The sequence below is a fragment of the Sceloporus occidentalis genome, unplaced genomic scaffold (genome assembly GCF_023333645.1).
Source record: "Sceloporus occidentalis isolate IW3139 unplaced genomic scaffold, rSceOcc1.0.p SCAF_3, whole genome shotgun sequence".
NCBI lineage: Eukaryota > Metazoa > Chordata > Lepidosauria > Squamata > Phrynosomatidae > Sceloporus > Sceloporus occidentalis.
Window position 1 is genome coordinate 17,220,550 of NW_028316983.1, and position 21,896 is coordinate 17,242,445.

At 41.3% G+C, this 21,896-nt stretch overlaps 1 pseudogene; it reads left to right on the forward strand.

The window, feature by feature from the left end:
- LOC149315605 (piezo-type mechanosensitive ion channel component 2-like) overlaps nucleotides 1-21,896 on the forward strand; it is a 94,953-nt pseudogene that overhangs the window by 27,698 nt on the left and 45,359 nt on the right.

Consider the following 21,896-nt stretch of genomic DNA (forward strand, 5'->3'; position numbering starts at 1 on the left):
AGCAAGTTCTGATATCCATTGTATAGTAGCAGATTTAGATTTTGATGTTCAAATGCAAATTTAGAAATCATCACTGCACAAGTTGATATTTTACTATTCTTCTCTGGGTGATCAGTCAGGGAAGCCCCCCCCCCTCTTTTTTTTAACTCTATAAGATAATGAATTCTGCCCTCTTTTCACTGTGGTAATCTTGAAGCTCCTTCTCCATAAGTGTGAGTGATGGTGAACCTTTTAGAGGCCGAGCGCCTAAACTGCAACCCAAAACCCACTTATTTGTTGCATAGCCACATCTTCTCATCAAATGGTATCTCTTCCATGAAAAACATAAATGTTTGTTAGTGAAGAATTGTTTTTTGGAGTGGGGCACCAATAAAATGCCTGGACACTACAAGGATTTTTCCTGCATTGACCTGGTATTTATGAGTCATATATTTAATAGTATAGAAGTTATTTTCTATATCAAATGTTTGTGAGTGTGTGGAATACATTGCTGCAGGAATCCTGTGAATATCTAGTTCTGTTTAAAAGAGCACTAGCATAATCTCCAGTGAATAGTTAGGGTGACCTAGGGCAGTGCTTCTCAGGCTATTGATGTGGTGAACTGGCAATTCTTTTCCTATAATGTGTCAGGGACTGGTACCATATACAGTATCTATATCTATACCTACACACACACACACACACACACACACACACACACACACACACACAGGCTACATCTGTCCCTACTTTTCTGGAAGCTCTCTGCAGACCAGGAGCTGCTAATTCAAAGACTGGCAACCATTGCCTTGAATAGCATTGGAGATTATCAAATGAGTGGTGGGACGTCATTGTCCCATCCCGTCCCATCCTTCCTGCCCGATTGCAGGAAGGACTTTCACATTTGACCCACACTTGACCCAGCAGGGAAGTGCGAGTAAGAGTGATTTCACAAATCATTTTTACACTGCAACCAAATGAAAAGCACTTTCAGCCATCATTTGCAGTCTTTTGTTTTTGTATTAAAAGTACTTTTCATCTGGCTGTAGTGTGAAAGTGATTTACACAATCACTCTCACTTGGGTCATGGACAGGATAAAGATGGGGGAGCAATCCTGTCCCTATTCCGTCCCCCTTGTGATAATCTTAATTGACCTAGATGGCAAATTCACACTCAAAGTTTGCCTAAATATTATTATTATTATTATTATTATTATTATTATTATTATTATCCTTAATTTATAAATCACTGTAAATTTACACAGCGCTGTACATACAATCTTTTAATTAGGCAGTTCCCTGCCCTCAGGCTTACAATCTAAAAAGACACAACACAAAAGGAGAAAGGAGTGGTGGTGGGGAAGGGGATGAGGGCCAGCAGTTCTTCTCTACCTCCGAGGCCTTGACTAGGGGAGATGGACTGGAGGGAGGGCTTGGCTTCTTAATGGATGGTTAATCTTCTTCCAGGGAGGCCTGTTGGAGCTAGCCTGCCTCTCTAGTAGAATAATACATATAAAATACATAGCAGTACAGGAAATGATTCAATAAAACAGGCAACAGAAGGACATCAAATAGCAAGTGACAATTATGCAATGCCTGGGAATGCTTCTCTGAACAGGATAGTCTTCAACTCCGTTTTGAAGCTGGTTGAAGAAGTGATGGCTCTTGCTGGTGGGGGAAGAAGGTTCCAGGAGTGAGGGGCAGCGAGTGAAAAGGGGCGAATCCGAGATGGGGCAGAGGAAATCCTGGGCTGGGACAGCAGACCTTGACTACCAGAACGGAGGTCCCTATGGGAAGGTGAGGAGAAAGAAGGTCTGATCAGTAAGGAGGGGCCAGCCCATGGAGGGCTTTAAACGTCGACAGCAAGAGCTTATACTGAATGTGGAAAGGGAGGGGGAGCCAGTGAAGGGATGCCAACACAGGAGAGATGTGGTCAGAGCGGTGGGCGGAAGTGATAATGCGTGCAGCTGAATGCTGGACAGAAATTAAAGGATAGAGGAGAGAAAGAGGAAGCCCAGCCAGGAGGATGTTACAGTAATCAAGTCGTGAGACCACTAGGGCATGGACCAGAATCTTGGCAGTAGAGGCAGAGAGATATGGTCGGATTTTGGTAATATTGTATAAAGAGAATCTACAAGCCTTGGCTGTGGTCTGGATCTGAGGCATCCAACTCCATCCTGGCCTCTGAGGGGAAGAGGGGATAGGCCAATGCCATCGGGCCTCCCTAAAGGAACTGAGCCCTCCCAGAAGGCATCTGGCTCCATCCTGGCCTCTGAGGGGAAGAGAGGGTAGGTCAATGCCATCGGGCCTATCCTTAAGAAACAAAGCCCTCCCTCCAATCACTCAGCCTTGGTCTAGGCCTCTGAGGGAGAGATGAACTCCAGGACTTTATCCCCTTCCCACCACCACTCCCTTCTCCTTTTGTGTCATGTCTTTTTACATTGTAAGCCTGAGGGCAGGGAACCGTCTAATTAAAAGATTGTATGTACAGTGCTGTGTAAATTTACAGCGCTATATAAATAAAATACAACTGGGTGTCATCGGCATACAGATGGTAGTAAAAACCAAAAGAGCTAATGAGTTTACCTAAGGACAGTGTGTAGAGAGAAAACAGAAGGGGACCCAGAACAGAGCCCTGGGGAACTCCAACACATAAAGGAAAAGAGGATGAAGTCTGACCACCTGTGACCACTGCAAAAGATCTGCCAGACAAATAAGATCTAAACCAGTCGAGAACAGAGTCTGAGAACCCAAGGTCAGAGAGTATATCAACTAGAAGACAGTGATCAATGGTGTCAAAGTCTGCAGACAAATCAAGAAGGATGAGAACAGAGTAAAGGCCATTAGCCTTGGCCTGTAAAAGGTCATTCGAGATCTTAGTGAGAGCTGTCTCTGTAGAATGCCTTGGGTGGAAACCAGACTGAAAGGGATCGAGGATGGAGTTGGCTTCAAGAAACTCAAGACAGTGAGAATAAACAACCTGTTCCAAAACTTTAGAAAGAAAGGGAAGAAGAGAAATCGGACGATAGCTAGACAAAGAGGAGGGGTCAAGAGAAGGTTTTTTCAGAATTGGGGAAATGAGAGCATGTTTGAAGTCCGACAGGAAGGAGCCTGTAGAGAGAGAGAGATTGAAGATATGGAGAAGCGAGGGGAGAAAAGAGGGAGCTATAGAAATTAGAAGACGAGTAGGAATTGGATCAAGAGAACAGGTTGCAGGTTTGGAAGAGTTCAGAAGTGTAGAGAGTTCATCCAAAGAAGCAGGAGGAAACAGAAAAATTTTTTAGGCGAGGGCGAAAGAAGATTATGAGCAGAAGAAGAATCAGAAGGGACTATCTCAGAACGAATGGTGGTAATCTTTGAGATGAAATAATTAGCAAAGTCATTAGGAGAGAATGATGAAGAGACAGGAGGAGAGGGAGGTTTAAGCAAAGAGTTGAAGGTGGAGAACAGATGCTGCGGGTGTCTCTCATTGGCGGAGATCAATGATTTGTAATAAGTTTGTTTAGCCACAGACAGGGCACGTGAGAAGGAAGATAAATATTTAGGTTTTCCTTTCTTATATTTGGCTAGCTTAATCATTTGCTTTAATTGAATATGTCCAAAACACGGCTACATGTACTCTCCAAAACATTTGTGAGCCCCACCTCAAGCCCCACAATTCCCCAGACTGCCATTTTGTGACTGACAGTGGTAAACTGTCATTCCTGGAAGCCTCAGGAAGTAGCAGTTCTTTTTTTTTTAAAAATTATTTTTTATATCACACATTTCATTAAATAACTGCTATACAAAAAGACATTAAAAGACATACTGTACTTAACAGAACTATGCAAAAACATAAAAAGACAAACTAAATACGAAAAGATCAAACAGGTTAACCAACTAACATCTACACTGCTTTACCATTTTTTAAAAAAGAAGCCGCAGTTCAACTCTAAATAGGTTACAGGACTTCCCTTCACTGTTTAACATTAAAGAGTACCTGTTTTTCCATACCAGAAAAGGACTTCCAGCAACTACCAGTTTTTGTTTCATTTTGATGGTGGGGGCAGTGTTTTTGGTTTAGGTCCCAAGATAGCCTCAAGTGCAAACAAGTGCATCTGGATCCCTCAAAGTTGCCCAACCCTGGTTTTAATTAAATATGGTCCTTGTATTTACCTTATGCCTATTGCTCTGTAATGTGCAATAATTAATCCCTCTCACTACTAACCTGACCTTTTTTTCTTTTCACTTGACAGATTAAAAGATCTGGGTCTTGAGCAATTCAGTGCTATGGAGTTGTTCACAAGGATTCTGCTTCCTGGTGCCTTTCTTCTGGCTTGTATCCTTCAGCTGCATTACTTTCATAATGATTTCTTAGCGATTACAGATTTGAGCAGTATCTCCATCAGGCCAGTTTCTTCATCTGGGAGGTATTCTGCATGGTCTAATGAACCTGTATTCTGTAATAAAAAATATTTATGCATGTGTATCTGAAAGGAACACAGGAAGTGGGGATTCAGCCTGTGCTACATGGGGTTACCTTCCCCTTGAAGATGTAAGTTGCACCTGGATTCACCCCTGAACCTGGATTCCTGGTTTTCTCCAGTGGGTAGAAGTGTATTTGCATAATTAAAGTAAATGCCCATCTGTATCTGTTTTGAATGATGTCTGATTTGCCCATAGTAAGGGTCTAAACTTACTGGTGATAAATGCAGACATAAATGCAGAGTGGGGGCATGGTGACCACATGTTGTGTGCCCCGACTCCACCTTCACGTACAGCAGGAAGCATCATGACATGTCTTTGGTGCAGCGTTTACATACACTGAGCCAAAGAGTTGTGGAAGAGCCGTGTCAGCAGCAGCCAGTGTGCACTTTCCAGGACACAAAAAGGAACTGCTTTTTGCAGCATCTTTTTGTGCTGCAGAACTGCTGGGTTGGGGGTGTGGTGTATGGTTGCCGTGTTCCCAAGCCAGCGCTTCCAAGAGTAGCATGGAGCTGCCTCTTAGGGGCTGGCTGTTCAGCCCCTAAGTCATATTTAATTACATTCTGGATTACTTCAGTATGCTTTATGTGAGAACAGTGACAAAAACAAAACAAAAAACACTAATGCAAAATAGTGTGGCCAAATTGTTGACTGGAGCTGTTACAACAGCTTCATCAGTTATTAGTCCTTTCTGTTCATAATTAAAAGTGCTGGTTATGGTATATAAGGCTCTGTTCCAGTGTATGTGAGTGACTAGTTTGAGATCTACAGGAGAGTCCTTTTCTTAGTCTAGCCCCCTTCAGGGGCACATTTGGTGCAGGCATGAGGTCTTCTCATTTGCTGCTCCCAGATTGTGGAACTTCCTTCCAAGGGAGGCAAGGTTAGCCCCCTCCTGAACATCCCTGGAACAACAAGCTAAGATTTTTGTATTTAAATAAACCATCAGCAAAGAAGTCATACATACAGTGTGTTTCGATGACCTTTATGTATTTTAATTATATTTATTATTTACCAAGGAGCAGTAAATTGTTTTAATTTATGGGGATCAAATCCTGTTGTGGAGTCACAAATGTGCAACCACTGTATTTATCTGGTTATGCAGTGACTCCTAGCCTGACCACCCCAATCCCTATTCCCAAGAAGTAGCTGCTGTGAGGATGGGGTCTGTTCCCCTACTGCTTTGGAAGCTGACTTATGTTTTTATGTTCCTACCCCTTCCCATGTGTAATCTCCATTGCAACAGGCATAAACAGAGTTTCTGTATCAAACTCCCCTTGCACTAGAAATTGCTCATACAAGGAGGCTGGGAATATCAGTCAACAGCTTCCTGAGCAACAGTGGAATGGATCCTTACAAATTGCAGTAACTGCTTCCTGGGAAGTGGGGTTTGGGGTTTTTTCATGGTCCTTACATGTCCCCATAAACTAGGGGATATACTGAACAGTTGGAAATGCATAATTCCAGGTGACACATTTGTAATTCCTCAACAGGATTCAGCCAAGATGATATGTTTAATTTTTATTCTAATATTTTTTCTGGTAGTTTTTTTTTAAAAAAATAATAATGTTGGAAGCTGCCTTACTTCCCATCCAAGGGGTATGAATATTATAAATATTTAAAATACTGTAATGACAAACATTTATGCTATACAGGTATGGTGAGCCTTGTGTAATGTGAAATGACACTTTACTTTTTATTATTGTCGCTCTCCTTTTTCAAGATACAGAAAATGAGAGTATGTACATGCATGCTTGCATACACCTACACATGAAAATATTCAGTAGTCGAATGCAGAGCATGGACAAGTGACTTTTTGGACTGTAACTCCCAAAATCCTTGAGCCAGCTTGGTCACTGGTCATGATAGCTGGACAATTTGCCATTTGTAGTCCAAATTAATAATTTTTCAAAACTTGTATGTTTCCTGCTGTTGGAGTCAAATAAGAATTAAAGTTTTAAATTCTTTCTTCCCCAGTAATAAGAAAACTGAGACTCAAGTGTACCTTCTGACCAAGTTGTAAGTTATCTTTATCTGTTGGATCTTTTTTTTTTAGAGCTTCAAATATCTAGTATTATTGAGGAAAAAATAAGTTGAATGTAACAAGAGTGTTCAAATATGTCAAAGGATTTATTTATTTAAAATAATTTATATTCTGCCTTTCTCCCAAAATGAGATTCAAGGAGGATGGAGGTCTTGGTTTTTATATGTTAAATGGACAGATATGGGAGGGGAAGAACACATAACATAGCCAGCTGAGATGACTGAAGATGTATACAGTGGACCCCTGTTACACGCTGGAGTTTGGTTCCAAGATCCCCCGTGGATAACAAAATCCATGGATGCTCAAGTCCCATTAAATATAATGACACAGCAAAACGGTGTCCCTTATAAAAATTGGAAAATCAAGGTTTGATATTTGAAATTTGTACTTTTATTGAACATTTTCAAATCGTGGATGCTTGAATCTGTGTGTAGGAAATCCGTGTATAAGAAGGGCCGACTGTACATTGCAGATTTAAAGCAGTTTGATGTCACTTTGGTTCAGAACAGATAGCCATAAAAGACACCTTCAGGGTGTCATCAGAGCACGGTGTTTACATGCTGCATGCTCTGATAAACCTGAAGCTGCCAGGAAGCCAGGTGGCTACCCAGACATGGGCGATTTCAAGACGCTCTGGTGGCACAGTGTTTATATGCTTCATGCCTCTGGAGCAGCTTGCAGCCAGCTTCAAGCCATGTTGAGGTGGGAGAAATCAGCTTTTTGCTGGCTTCAAGGCAGATTGGGGCTGCGGTGTGTGTTTGTTGCGGTGCCAATCCATCTTTGAAGGGGCGACTTCAAGCCTCCCCTTCAGTGCCATCTGTCCCCGCTCCCGCCATCATGTCATCCTACAGAATCTTGTCATTTGCAGTTTAATAATAATAATAATAATAGTAGTAGTAGTAGTAAAATTTTATTTATATTTCCCGCCTGTCCCTTCAGATCAAGCTGGGATTACAGCAGTTAAAACAATACAAATTACAGTCATTCAATAAAATCACAACAATTCTTACATTATTAATAAAAGGTTGAGTTGCCACCTGTTTCCGTTCTGTTTTCATCAAGAGTAGTGAGCTATTCAACCTGGTCTGTCAGAGAGCTCTGGTGCCTCACCAAACTACACATCCCATGATTCTGTAGGACAGAATTATGACCGTTAAAGTTGTGTCAAAACTGCTTTAGTTCTGAGAGTGTGGATACACTCTCAGATATGTGAGCCAGTCTCCTTAAATACTGACAGATAGCAGCTATGGAAAAATCCGAATTCAACACTGTGGTTTTGGGAGGAGTTTTCTCCTTTTCTCATTGGAGTATTTCCCCAAGTTCCCTGTCCTCTGAAAGCATTAGCCATAGCAGATAAATCATGAATGCACACATAGTGGTTTGACTTTTTCTCAGCTTAATTATTTAGTATTACTATTCCATATCCCCAAATTTATTTATCATTTTTCAATATGCCTTGTGCCAATCTTCTGACTATGACATTGTTCTACAAAACCATGCTTACAATGTGATTATAATGTTGTAGCCTGACTGTGAGAAATCAAGTAATGTCACTGTCAGGCATCTGGGTGGCTGTACCATGAGTTGAAGTAATGTGACTGCCTCAGGCAGCAGATTCTGAGTGTTGTGAAAGGGTAGAGGATTGTTAAAGGTTTAATTCATAATTTTATTGATCATAATGGGGAGAGGTACCTGTGAGATTTTTCTGTGTGAGGTCATAAAATAATTTGGCTGGCTTTGTGCATTTCAATGAGTTTTGAGCAGCAAGAGAAAGAAGATGAACACAAGCCAAGGAAGAGAAAAAACTTTGTTGATTGGGAAGCCCAGAGTTCCCAGAATGCAGATCCCGAGCAGGCTGATAAAAAGAAATCAGGGCCTCCTCGATTTGGAAAGGATGGTTGGGATTAATACTTGGTTTTCTCACTTGAGGAGAGTCTACACATATACAATTTGCTGCAGATTTTCACACATATGCATCGACACTTAATTGTCTTCACTTCCCTGGGCAAATCTGCATCTATTCACCCCTCCTCTGCTGACAATGTACAACTATGCAAATCCATACAAAATGGTCAGACAGCCACACATTTGATAATGTGCATCCTCGTGGATACCCAGATATTCCAGTAAAAAGTATGATTTTTTTCCCCTCTGGATGTTGAGAAATACTCCAATGAGAAAAGGAGAAAACTCCTCCCAAAACCACAGTGTTGAATTCAGATTTTTCCATAGCTGCTATCTGTCAGTATTTAAGGAGACTGGCTCACATATCTGACGGTGTATCCACACTGCAGAACTAAAGCAGTTCACAAAAAGCCCAAATTCCTCAGAATTGCATATGGCAGGATTACATTCTATTAGAATAGCGTAAGGGGTATTTAAATTATGTAGACCAGGGGTTCCCAACCTTTTTGACTTGCGGGGCCCTTTTTAGAATCAGTTTCTAAGGCAGAGCTCCTTAGAGGCCTATCCTATGTCTTACAAGTTAATGGTGTTTAGGAGTAGAGTTACAGTGCTATTGTTATTCAATTTATTTTCCTGGAGCAGCTGCAGAGTACCCAGGAACTGAATGTGGAGCCCTAGGGGCTCTGCTTTTTAAATGTCCCAGTTTCTCTCTCCTCTTTCCACTGCCCCCCTTCAGCCTCAGGTTACTTCCTTGGCTGCAAACTGAGCTCAAAGTGCAAAGTACTCCATTAACTCAGCAGGGGGGAGAGGAGAGGAAGGGATATAATTTTGCTCTTCCCAGGAGGATCAGGCAAAAACCTCTCATACCTTGGCTGTTCTTTCTTATTAATATGTTTACCATCTTGTCCATACTCTGGTGTAGCTTGGCCACATACATCCCAGTTTTTATCTGTGAAATGTTAAAGGACAAATGCTTAATTTGACTAAATGTCAGGTTTTTAGTCATGCTACTAGGCCTCTTAAAAACCTGACATACTTTGTGGCATATTTTAATCTGGCTCTTAGACAGAGAGGATACATTACTGGTAGAGCACATCGCTGTATGAAAAAGGTGCCAAATTTAGTTCTTGGCATCTCCAGTTAATGGGATCCAGATGTTGAGCAGATGACGAAAAATATATATTTTTAAATCTTCCCTTTTGACAGTACAATCCCTGATGTTGCCTATTTTGCCTTTGACATTTGCAGGCTAAAGGAAAACATACAGAAACTACAAAACAGGTGAGCTTGAAAGTGAGGGATGTGTTCAGTACAAATATGATACTTTATTTGTTCAGTCTTTGAATTATTTTGATGTGCAAAGAGGATCATACCATATTGCCCCACCTCCTTAAGGAGAACCACAATCATAAGCGGCATTATACATGCATATCACTTGCTGGATGGATGACTAAGGGTATAAATTAGATACACACATGTCCGACCCACATTTTTGCACAATTAGTTGTGCAGCACATGGACATATTTTATTATGTATGGCTACAGCTGAATCAGAGCCATTGAGGTTAGGCGGATGCCCTGAAGCAACCATCTCTTAGGTCTGCATAACTTGTGATTCCATCAAGTGGAACTTACCCCAACAGTTCTCTACAACAGATCATTGGGGCTCAGATTTTTGTTGCCAACCCAAGATTGTTATCAGGCAGCAATGCATAGCCAGAGGGCTGTGCTGAGCTTAGCCAATCACATGCTGTCCCATACATGAATTAGTGAAATAAAACGTCATGGACAATTTACTAGAGGAACATCGTATAAATTTATAAACCAATTAAACTTTAAATTTTAAAGATATAATTTTCTTATGAGATATATAACAAAATAATGAAGAAATATTTACCTTTAAAACAAACTAAAACAAAAAAGATATGCTTTCTTTAGGTTTGATTTCCTAGAGATGGAAGGAGAAACCAGTTATTGGACAGTGTCAGAGGCTCTTTCCAATTTGTACCTAAAATAGTAAGCAGGGACGTAGCCAGGATTTTGGGAAGGGGGGTCCAGACTAAGAGCCACCATTATAATAGGGCTTGGGCATGGTGGCGCAGCAGTGCACACCATTCATTATATGTAATGGAAGGGGGGGTCTGGACCCCACAGACCCCCCTCTTGGCTATGTTCCTGTAGTAAGGAGCTTCCATGAGAAGGGATTCATCCTAGGAAAGAACAAGTACATTTCATCATAGGAGATGTCATCACAGGAGATTCTTTTATCACCATAACAAAGGAAACGGTCTTGTTTCTAATATGCAAAGGGATCTTGTAGCACCTTTGAGACTAAGGACGGAAGCTGACTCTGTATTTGCCCCACCTATTTCGGGCCTAACTGAAAGAAAGAAGCTGGTAGCATGAGATTTCCTCAGATGTATGGGGTGGAATCGAGAGTCCAGGGACAGACATATGTAAGCAAGCTATGAGTGAGAATGCAAAACTTTGTGGGTATGGAGATGACATGATAAGTTCACTTTTAATTATGGTCATGGGGGGGGGGGGGAGGCAGGAGGAAGGATGTTGCCTAAAGCCAAGATGAACAGATAGCCATGTGAATAAGAAATGGAATGTAGTTTGGGAACCAAAAAAAAAAGACTTGATGAACTGGACAAGAGAGCCCCCATGAGGCTGGAGGATTAGTTGGTGTTATGATTTGCGTAGTGTACCAGTACCATTGTCTCTGTTCCGCACACTGTTAATGGACTGAAATCCGTGGATACATTTCAATTCTGCTATTTCCCCAGACTAACATGGTTGGTTTCTAATATGTTACTTACATAGTAAAACAATTTAATATTGCAACATCTCAACCTTGGTTGTATTTGGATAACATTAAATGTTGCAAACAAAGTTTGTCTATGTGAGGGAAGAACTGTTTAGTTTCATTTTGCAGAGATTAAGATGAATAGATAACTTCCTAGAAACAATGGGCACAGTCAGTGGGAACTGCTGTACAGTAAATTGGAATTGCAATGGAAGACTATAAGAATTCTCTTTCTTGCATTGCTCCCCCTTTTTAAAGTGGGAACTGTGCAAGAGAATTTCCCACAACATTCCCAGTGGACATTGTAATTTAATGATACTAATGTGATACCTGTGAGAAATATAATGGACTTTTCTCCCAGGACAAAATGATGAAGCAAGCAGAATTCAAAAAGAACTTTAGTTTTATTCTCCAAGTCCACAGTCTTGGATGAACAGAGAAAAGAAAAAATTGAGGCACAAATCATTATGTATTTTACACAACATTTAATCTCCCATCCCAACCACAGAAATCCTTCCTTCAAGTCTCATTGGCCGAGCTGTGAAGTGTACAACTTTACCTCCTTTCTAACCGATGATAATTGACAACTGTTGGTTAACATTTTAGTCTATTGAACACACGCAGTCAAGCCTTAAAAATGCTGAAACTCTGAAATCTTGCTGATTTCTAAATGTTCCCGTTGTTATAAGCCTATCTATTTTCCTATCTATCTTTCCCCTACAAGCTGCACTGCCTGTTCCCAAGTTGTTACAATTTCAGTGTACACCTTTCAGTAGCCTTTGTCTTTAGCCTACAAATAATAATAATAATAATAATAATAATAATAATACTGCTGACTTATAAAGAAAAATAATAATGCTGGCCTGAAAAAAGGAATAGTAATGCTGATCTTGCAGTTAATACTCTTGGTGTCTAAATGTTGGGGTGTCCAGGTTTCCCCTTGCTATTTGGCTGAAGAAAAATAAACTTTATATCACACAATACCAGCAACCTTTGCTAAGAATTAACCATGTCTTTGATTTCATTTTATCTCTCTCCCACCACATAATGGTATATTTCCTAAACTGGAAACCATATAGGATTCTCACTCTGTGATAATTAAAAAGAGAAATTTAAACATTGACCCAGAACCTGTACAGTTATTCCAATCTCAATTCACTTTTGTTGCTCCATTTCAAAAAATGTCTGAAAAGTATTTTAAGGGCTAGATTTCCCTATACTATCTATAACGATGAGGGCCAGTGTATTTCTGAATGGCCTGAACTCTACGCACTAACTAAAGCAAAGGCACAAAACTAAACAGTAACTGAGGCCCTTAGATGTTTTCTGTGTTTTCAACAGGCTGGCTGCTGAACACCAACAGGGATTGGACCAGTCTTTAAACACCATGGGAAAGAATCATCATGCTAAATTGGGTAATGATGAAAGATTTAACTCTTCTGCTGAAAGTATACAAAACATACAAACCAACATAGCATTTAATACATGCTAATAAAAATAGCTTGCGTTCTGCAAACATTCAGATTTTTTTCAGTGAAATTCCTCTTCACAAACTGTAATATGTATGAACTGTGTATGAACTTGGCTGACTCCAGTTTTGAAAAGACCGAGACGTAAACTTCCCTACTCCATCAGTGGGGTCCTGGCAGGCCTACATGGCAGCAGTGGCGGTGAACAACAGCAGCATAGCACCGAGCACTGCTGGGTGCATGAGGCCACATTTCCTACAATGTCCTGGAGTGACTTTATGACGATGTGGGAACCTGAATGCTGGCTGGCTTGAATCTGTTACCCAGGGTTGCTCAGGGCATCAAGCCAAGGGGAAAAAATTAAATTTGGGCCCAGGGCAGTTTTATGGGGGCAATGTTTGGGGCTCTGATAGATGCACAAGACTACAAAGTCTGCCAAGTGTAGAATGCAGAACTATTAAAACTCTCTCATGTGATGTACATTTTCTGTCCCCAATCCAAGTTTGTTAGAAGTATGTAAATTTATTTTACAAGGATTGCAAAATGTATGCAAAAACCATTTCTGAGCTTTTTCAGCCTTTTAGGCTATTTTGGTCATCTTATTTATGATATCCCTATGATTGATTGAGTAACTGAACAAGGGTTGTATGCGTATATGCGTGCATGTGTGCATATAAAATCCATATGTTGTCAGGGAGGGATCATTGATACAGAGCATTTTGCTCTTCAACTTTCCTCCCCACAACTAGAATACTTGGGAGATTTTCACAAGGGAAAATGTGACGGGAGCACCCCACTATGTTCCTGTCACTTTTCCCTTTGTTAAAATCTCCACAGATTGGAGTTTATCATGGAAAAATTATATATTTTCATGGAAAAAGTTAAAAAGCAATACAGTATGCTATTAAAAGTCCTTTCCTTAAAAACACACAGTTCCCAAAAATTGTTAGAATAAACAGTCTCTTTTTGCAAACAGATGGATAGCAAGGATTCACGGGCCAAGGAGCTGCTAGGAAAAAGGTCCTGATAGTGGTAGCATCCTTGACAACTATCACCTAAACTGTGCCTGATCCCTCCATCACACCCATATTTCACTTATGGTAGAGACATCTTCTGTATTAATTCAATTTCAGGTGATATTGTAACAAAGTACATTTCCACATATTTAATCTTTAGTGCCACTTAGTGCATCTCAACTATACAGCTATAAACCAGTTCAATAATCTTTCCCTCTTTGTGAGATGGGGTCAAGATACCTAAAAGAGAATTCTCAGCCTTTCACCAAACTGACATGTTTTTATGGGAAGTCACAATAGTTGAGTTGCCGTGTTCTTTCTTTATACTTGAGGCAAATTGAAAAGTACCGTATTTTCCGGCTTATAAGATGACTGGGCATATTAGACGACCCCTAACTTGTCCAGTTAAAATATAGAGTTTGGGATATACTCGCCATATAAGACTACCCCTCTTCCAAAGCAGACCAAATAAAAATTAAAAAAACATCAGATTTGATTTCAATATGGTAATTTTAATTCAAATGCTTATGACATGCAGATACTTAGCAGGAAAACTTGTTGTATGCAAAGCCTGCTTGGATTGGTCAGCTCTCCCTGCCTGCCCAGCCCTCCCTGTTTCCAAGACTATCAGAGCGGTAGTGCAAACACAGCTCTTTTTTCCATACCCCAGGCATCCTGGATGTCTGCACTTTGCTCTGCCTTTCAGTTACACATGTGCCAACTGCAGATTCTCCAGTCTGGCTCAGAAGTTTCAGCACCTGCCCTATTAGATGACACCCGGCGTATAAGACGACCCCTGACTTTTGAGAAGATTTTCCTGGGTTAAAAAGTAGTCTTATACACCAGAAAATACAGTACAAACTTTGTGGCAATCAAAGGCTTTATTAGTTCTATTGTTTTTGCTTTAAACAAACAAACAAACAAACACCAATTGTTTTCTTTCCTTAGTGGAAAAAATGAGTAAATGGGCAAATGTGGTTGACAATTTGGCACCTCATGTCCTGAAGTTCTTGACAGCAGTTCAGTCAGTGCAGGCATTTGCATGGAGATTTCTGGAGCTGCACATCTTTAAGATTATATCTGTTTGGATTATCTGGATCACTGTTCAGGAGGTCAGTAAATAAGTATCCTATTCAAGGCAAAGTCTTCAGAAATAATGGGAATGAGGAAATAATTTGATGCTTTGCTAAACCTTTCCCCCCATAATGTCTCAATGCAAGTCTTAAAGTTATTCTTCCTATCCCCATCTTCCCCAAGCCTGCCTTAAAATTTTTTTTTCCCGCGGATTAAGTGCCCTATGGTCTCCAAAGCTTGCACCAAGATTTTTATGCTTCCAGATCTAGGGTGTGCTGCGTGTGTGGACTGCACCTGATGAAACCTCAGAAGGGGTGTCACCCAGTGGGGTAGTAAACCCAGGGTGATTGGTATGGCTACTGGTCAAGTGAGAAAGGGCACTTTCCTGCTTGCACAGCAGCTGCACAAAACCTTAAACAGGCTCTCTGGAAGACGCAGTGTGGTGCCCCTCAGTAGCAGCAGCAGAGAGCAGCCGCACCGTACCCTGTAGGTCTTTCTGGGTGGGGGGCTGTGCAGCAGTGGATGGCTGAGGGGAGGGCAAGGCAGTTTGCCCCCCTCACCAGGTGACACCCACCTTAGGGATGCCACTGATCGGGACTGTCTCTGCCAAACTGGGATAGTTTGGAAGTATGATATCTGGAGGCTTTGGGAAAGCTTCTGTTGAGTTTAAGGTGCCACAGAAAGGTCCCAAAGGCTTCACTTTCCCCACTCCTGGCTTTTTGTTACCACAATCTTGATTTTATAATTTGTCTTATGGTCCACTCAGATAGATATCTCTGTGTTTCATAAGGCAGTTATACACTAATAAAGACAAGGAAGAAGCAGTTCCCCAAAAGTAACAAGCATACACACACACACACACACACACACACACACACACACACAACCCAGCAGAGTTCATATAGCATGTGAGAGGTCATTTTCCCTGTGCTTCAGGCCCTAAGCCTGCAATGAGCCTTTCTGGAGAGAAAGTATCACAGCCTAAGTGTAATTTTCAATGAGAAGATTGTGAGAAGGAGTTTTAGTATCAGTTCCTAAAACTACTGAAGTATTACTAGGCTATACTGGCTTGGAGGATACTGGGAAATGCAGCCCAAAAAGTAACTTTTCCAAACTTTTCCAAAATGAGGAAAGAAACTAAAGGACTAGAACATTTATTTTGAGGTAAGGATTATTTTGTCTTCTTCTGTTGGAGTAAAGTACAAAAGAGTCTTGTGGCACCATAAAGACTAATCAGTTTTATTCTACATAAATCTTCATCACATCACATAAATGGGCTGCAATCTGCAAACTTCATGCCAAATAAAAGTTCTCAGTCTCTGAATGCCACATGACTGTAGAATATCACCCTTGTTCTCATGCAAGTCTTCAGTTATAAGACCAAAGTAGATTATGCAAGTCACATAATTGAAGCCTGAAGCACAACATAAAAAAGCAATTTGTTGCAAACTGACTTTGTATTTTGGTGATGTTGTTTTGTAGGTGTCCTTGATGAACTGTCTTTTCTTCATTCTGTGGACATTTGCGCTTCCATATTCCAAACTTCGCCCATATGCTTCAAGAATCAGTACATTTTGGTCCTGCATGATGGTTATTTGTAAAATGATGTACCAGCTGAAATTTGTGAAGCCCTTGAAATATTCCTCAAATTGCACACAGGTCAGTTTACTAAGGTAAACTTCTCAAGCACTTTCTGGGCTAGTTTGTAGCATTCCAGAGGTTTATTGTGTTTTTGATATATGTAGACTTATTTATAAATGGACATGGTGAGCATGGACCAAGCAAATAAAATAACATAGCGCTCCTATAGCCAACACATCTACTGCTTTAGGGGGCATTCACACTCATCACCAAGCTGATGCATACAGTAAGGGGTTTCTTGTTCCCATTTTGTTTCGAGTTCACAAATCTCTTTAAGTTCATTGTAACCCCTCTGTTATTTTACACACGCCATCATTTGGGTTAAAATGGAACCAGCTCCCTTCCTTTCAAGCAACAATATAGAGCGATCCGAATCGATTCAAAAGCTTATTCAATGCGGATCTTTCAGGAAAACTCTGATAAAAGTCCAGCATCAAATAACCCAGGTTAAGTGGGGGTTTTGCCAGCCTCCTCCAGAAAAAGTGCATTGGGTGCATTTGAGACATGTGTGAATAACAAGGATTTTCATAGTGAGAATGGAGTTAGATCAGATTCCTCAGAAAAAGCACCTCAGTATCACAAGGCACTCTGTCCCTTGCTTTAAGCTCTTAGTTAATGTGAAGATGAAGGCTTTTATGACCAGCATCCATAGTTTTTTGTGGGTTATTTGGGTTATGTGGCCACATGCTGGAAGAATTTATTCCTGACGTTTCACCTGCATCTGTGCTGGCATTTTCAGAGAATCTCTGAAAAACCCACAAAAATATCTCAGTTAATCTTTGCACAGCAGGATTAATGCAGTTTGACTCTGTTTTTAATGGCCATGGTTCCATCCCATCGAATCCTGGGATTTGTAGTTTGTTGTGGTACCAGAGTTCTCTAACAGAGAAAGCAAAACTCACAAAACTACAAATTTCAGAATTCCATAGCATTGAGCATTAATCCTGCAGTGCAGATACAGTCTAGGTCTCAGTCTTTCTCAAAAATGTAGTTCCCCACACACAAATTAGGTGAATAGCTGACTTGGAAATTACCAAATGCTACCAAAGTGTCAGTGGCTAAAATCAAAAATATCTTTTAGAAATATGATATAACGAAGGTAGTTGGTGGCTTCTGCTGTAAAGATTTCTACTGTCAAAAGTTTGACTAAAATTGTATATTGGGCTGAGATATGTGGAGAAACTGCTACAACACATTTAGAGGTTATGGAAAATAATTTTCTAAGGCATATTTTAAGTCTTTCCTCACTGCAAGGACTCCATCAGCTTTCCTCAGAGCTAAGCTCTGCCTACCTGCCATTATGCAGTGAAAAAGAGGGGCCTAAAGCAGTGCATTTCCATTTTCAAAGAAACTGCTTAACAAGGCACTCCTTCTGACTTCGCCATTAAATTCCTGTCTGCTAGGAGTGGAGTGGAGGAACATGTTTCAGAATTCATACTCAGTTCATAAAGGATTAGGGGTCTCACTATTGTAACAGAGTAGTTAATAGATAAGACCTATACATGTCTATTGAAAACTAATTTACACTGAATTCATTGGAACTTACTGCCAGGTAAGCATGTATAGCTTTGTAGCCTGAGTAGAGGAATAATGGTAAGAAGAACTAAATAACTCTTTTCTGTCAAGCTATTTTCTAGTTTGAAATATCTTTCCCCAGCCAACAGCTGTTCCACCTTGTCAAGAAAAAGAAGTGAATGTATAGGAGACTGGAGACTTGAACATTTCCAACATGTTCTTGTGATGTATATTGCAGAGCTTAGAAGACTGATTCCCAACTTTTTTTTAATACCCCACATCCCTCAGAAATGTTTGGTTAATGTTTGCACCCACTATAAAACTAATATTCTAATTTCTATTTTTTAAACCACAAATTGAACCATGTACAAGACTGCGGGTGAACAAATGGAACTTTTAAAAAAGCTTTTAATTCAGTGCAATTAGATACTAATCCAGAAAAATTGTAAAGTATTGTAAATTGTAAAATTCTTTCCTTTTGATTAAATAAACAAAAACTACCAATGCAACCCAAAAACTTATTACCACTTCTCAAGGCACACTGGGACCTGGCTGAGTGATGACCCTTGATTCATTACTCAAGGACACAAACCCACTGTTTCTTGCATACCCTGAAATTTCATCTTGCACCCCCTGCAGGCATCCCAGGTTGGGAACCCCTGGCTTAGAAGAAACCCCTTAAAAATAACACTGATACTGGCTATTTTGTCAAACAATAGTGCCACCATCATTATTTTTCATGTCAAAATGGCAACATTTTGGTTTTTTTGAGTAATTAATAATGTTTCTTGCTGCTGTTAACTGGTTATTTGGGGCCTTTTGGGTCCATGTTAAAAGGATTTTAATTGTTCTTTAAAATGTACAAGTAATATGCTGATATTTTAATTTTTAGAAAAGTTAAGCCCAACAAATTATTTTTTGAAGTAATGACAACACATTCTCGTTAAAAGAAATACTTCCAAGTTCTGCTATACTGCAAGAGAAAGCAAGTATCTTTTGGAAGATGGTGTTTGCCATTATTGGTCTTCTCATTAAGAAACGTGTAGTAAGCTTTTATAGAGTCCAGGTGATCCCGAATGAAAGCTAGAGAGCAGCATCAGTCATCCAATGAAAAAACTAGAAAATTTGAGGCTGATTGTTCAATTAGTTGTTCAGTGTCAGAACCCAGTAAATAAACTTAATAAAAATTCCAATTTTATTTTGCATTTCCTTTTTTTTTGTCTTTGCAGGGAATGCATCTAAATACGACCTATCCATATAATAATGAAGAGGTGTTACTGGATAAATCATTGCTGTACACTGCACTTGTTGACCCGGCACATTGGGTTGGGGGCTTCATGAAGTGTAATGACAATGTACTTCTGTGTCTAAAGGTAGGAATCTTACTTGGGCATCATTTAGGCAAGAAAGTAGATTTTATGGTCATTGCAAAAACAGGTGTTTATTATGGAATAAGTTCTTTCTAAGATAATGTCCCTTCCAGTTACTGGAATGTTTAAACGATTATATTGTAGCAGTCAGTAACCATCTCTTTGTTAGATATTGATTAACAGACAAGCTTTAGAGGGGTTACATTGTTCTGTCAATGTTTGGGGAGACTGTAAGCAGGGTTTTGTCACTTCTGGTCACTTTTAGGCGGTATTACTGTTTTAGTGCCTGCCCGCAACAACAAGAAAACCCTGCTGCAGAATGTCTCAAATCTCCCCCCCCCCAACCTCAGGATGTGTATTTTGACCAATATGGGGGTGGAGGTGGCTGGGAGTTTTGGTGAAGTCAGTGGAGCTCCAAAAGCTTCATGCCTCCTATGAGCTGCATGATTCCCACAGCTGATTTCTAATTAATAGTCAAAGGGAAGAAGTGAATTGGGCAGGGTATGTGTGTGTCAGGCAGAATTCAGCTGTAGGGGTTCCATAGTATTGAGCATTATAGGAAAGCATTGTTTCTGCCTTTTATAGAATCACCTCACAATCCTGATTCTAATGGCTCTTGAAGCAACTGTGCACCACCACCAATGTTTCTACCGGATAAAGAATCAGTTAATGCCACCTACCACAAGGAGCATATTTCATAACATTGTTCGTGAGAATTTGGATGATGGACTACTCAGTTGCATAAAATACTTTATGAACTACAGTTTTTACAAGTTTGGACTAGAGGTGAGAAAATGTTAGCAAAATAATTTTAGTATAGTATTGGGGAGCTTGGAGAACACAAAAGAAGTTATGTAGGGAGAGAAATTACTTGACACAATCAATCCAGATAATTTGCTGATATCACTGCAGAGGTTAACCACATAACTAGCTGGTGATCCTGTCAAGGTCCTGGTCAACTCCATAGGAATGTCAGTATCAAAACTTCATTATGGCCCTGTACAGACTGGTCTGAAAGGCCTGCCTGGGGGCAGAGTCAGGGCGTTGGGTCCAGATGACGCACACCCCGACTCTGCCCCAGGCACCATGATGTCGTATGCTGCTCCACATGGACACAGAGTCATGGCGCTCCTCCAGCGCTGTGTCTGTATGATGCAGCATGGAAGGACCACTGTATAGTCCTGCCACGGCTATGGCGCCTTTTTGAGAGCACAAAAAAGAAGCTGCTTTTTGCAGCTCCTTTTCACACCCTTGAAAGACCAGATCAGGGCCGTGGCATACGAAAAGGGGTGGTTGCAGGCTGCCCCTTGGGGATAGGGTTGCCATAACCCGGTTGCAACCGGGTTTTTCCCGGTTTTGGCTGCACCTGCCCGGTCACGGCACGGGTGCAGCCAAAAACGGGGAAAAGCCCGGTTGCAGCGGGGTTGCTGGGCAACCCTGGGGCCTCGCTGCCCTCCTCCTCCTCCTCCCTCGCGCATGGTCGCGCGGAGGAAAAGGAGGGCAGCGAGGCCTGAGGCGGAGGAGGCTGCAGGGAGGCGGCGCCTCTTGGGCGCCGCCGCGCCAACCTCCCCGCCTCCCTGTAGGGTTGCCATAGTGCCGGACCTCCAAACCGGGAAAAATGTAGGACAAAATTTTCAAATGTAGGACACACAAAAATGTGTCCTACATTTGAAAATTTTGTCCTACATTTCCCCTCGCGATCGGGGCGGGGAGCGGAGGCCAAGCGGCGAGGGAAAGCCTCCACTTAAGGAGGCTTTCCCTCCCCGCCTGGGCCCCGCCGCGATCGGAGGCCAGGATCGGGGCCTCGTCTCGTTCCTGGCCCCAGCAGGGACCAGGAAGGAGGCGAGGAGCCCCCCGGCGAGCGCCGCAGCCTCGCCTCGTTCCCGGCCCCAGCGGAGGCCAGGAAGGAGGCGAGGAGCCCGCCGGCGAGCGCCGCGGCCTCGCCTCGTTCCCGGCCCCAGCGGAGGCCAGGAAGGAGGCGAGGAGGCTGCAGGGAGCGTTGGGGGCGGTCTGTAGAGCCCCTAAGTCTTTGAATGGCAAGTACTAGACATATCACTTCCTTGGTGGTTACATGACATTTGTTTAGAATGCCATTTCCTGGTAGATATATGTGGAATCACTACTTTTGTTGTTGTTGTTGTTAGCTGCCTTAGAGTTGGCCTCAACTCATGGTAATCCTGTGAATGAGACCTCTCCATGCCTCCATTCTCAGTTTCTCTACTCATCTCCTGCAGTATCAGGCCCATGACCTCCCTAATTGAGTCTATCTAACTGGCATGCATACTTCCTCTCTTTCTGCTGCCTTCTATCTTTCCTAGCATCATTGTCTTCTCTAATGAGTTGTGCCTTCTCATGATGTGGTTAAAGTACAATAGCCTCAATTTAGACTTTAAAAACAATAATCTGAACGTGCATTTATTGTAAACAGCATTTGGTGTTTGATACTGCTGCTGCTACTGTCCATGTGTACTTTAATTGTAATTGAATATTCATGTTTGTGTAATCTTCTAACTTCCCTTGTGAGGATGTGCATTCTGAAAGGTAGTTAAAAACGTCTAAAACAGATAAACAAATAATGTTTTTGAAAAAATTGGCTCAGTGACCTCTTCTGCT